The following is a 1,424-nucleotide window of genomic DNA, read 5'->3' on the forward strand; positions in this document are numbered from 1 at the left end:
TTTTTTTTTTTTTTTTTTTTTTTTTTTTTTACTGTTGACATTGAAACTGCAAAAATCCTTCCCCAAACGGCTAATCACAGAATGGCCTCTAAACATATAAGTCCTCACCTGCTTCCCAAATTGAGCATAGAAAGCTTTCTTACTTTGTTTTTCCAGCCTTTGGGGCTTACTTACTCATGAACATTCCCATGATCTGTCAGACACCCTCCCACAACAACCACCTTACTGAATTATCACTTCAGAAGAACCAAAATTTTGGTAACAAGGGTGCTGCCCAACCCTAGCCCTGAAGTCCAGAACACTGCGGAAGCAGTGCTAAGCATTCAAAGTTCCTACTGGTGTCAACTAAAACTTAAGTTCAGAATTTCTGAAAATATCAAAGCACAGCCAAAATGAAAAAAACCAATGTAATGAAAACTACAGTCAATTCAGGAATTATGTGAAGGACTGAAACCAATAAAGAAAAAAAAATCTATGAAGCAAGCCTTCCCCTAGCCTCTCCCCCCCTCTACCTCCAACATTTCTTCAAAAGCAAGCTATGACAACTAAGATTTCTTTGGATTATACGAACTCAAAGGTTTAAGAAAGGTATGACTCTTATAACTATATTTTTCTCCTGTAGTAAAAATTAATTACAATAATTGTAACATATGAAGCCATTTTTAATTAAGTTTGTGAACATTATGGAAAGTATACAACTAGTCACCAAAACCAAAATAACAATTAGTTCATTAAAAGTAAGTCAAAATAGCAAAGAGTTCATTAAAAGTAAGGAAAAGCTTCCTATTGTGCATGGACGACCTCTACCTGACTCAAGAAGTCTATGGGCCAACAAGAAGTAAAGCGCTGCTTGACCTGGTACTGGCTACTGGGGATGACCTAATCAGCGACCTAGTGATCGATGGGAAGCTGGGTGACAGCGACCACGAGCTGATCACCTTCACCATCCCCTGTAAAGCTGGCAAGTCAGTCAGCAACATGGAAGTCCTTCAGGAAAGCTGACTTTGACAAGCTCGGGAGGCTTGTCAGTGAGGTCCTAAGGAACCACGACCGCAGGGAGAGGGGAGTTCAAGAAGGGTGGTTGCTCCTCAAGGGAGCAATCTTCAATGCACAAGCTAATTCGATTCCATCTCGGAGGAAAAGCAGCAAGAGGGCACAGCAGCCCCCCGGCTCTCCAGGGATCTAGCAGAACTCCTGAGGCTAAAAAGAAAGGCCTACAAAGGATGGAGGATGGGATTCACCTCCAAGGAGGATTATTCTGCACTGGTCTGGTCCTGCAGAGAGCAAACCAGGAAAGCCAAGGCTGCAACTGAACTCCAACTAGCTTTGAGCATCAAGGACAATAAAAAGTCCTTTTTCAGATATGTGGGGAGCCAGAGGAAAAGCAAGGGCAACATTGGACCCCTGCTGAACCAGATGGGGCA

At 42.5% G+C, this 1,424-nt stretch overlaps 1 protein-coding gene and 1 long non-coding RNA gene across 6 annotated transcripts in view; one reads left to right on the top strand and one right to left on the bottom strand.

Annotated features, from left to right (window-relative positions):
• CAPS2 (calcyphosine 2) overlaps positions 1-1,424 on the bottom strand; it is an 85,697-nt gene that overhangs the window by 17,537 nt on the left and 66,736 nt on the right. The window lies entirely within an intron of this gene.
• LOC109295737 overlaps positions 1-1,424 on the top strand; it is a 27,138-nt gene that overhangs the window by 8,334 nt on the left and 17,380 nt on the right. The window contains exon 3 of the long non-coding RNA XR_002096821.1: positions 1,057-1,066. This is a non-coding gene — a long non-coding RNA (uncharacterized LOC109295737). The remainder of the gene's footprint in view (positions 1-1,056; positions 1,067-1,424) is intronic.

The sequence above is a fragment of the Gavialis gangeticus genome, unplaced genomic scaffold (assembly GCF_001723915.1).
Source record: "Gavialis gangeticus isolate Ggan-Ray unplaced genomic scaffold, GavGan_comp1, whole genome shotgun sequence".
Classification (NCBI taxonomy): domain Eukaryota; kingdom Metazoa; phylum Chordata; order Crocodylia; family Gavialidae; genus Gavialis; species Gavialis gangeticus.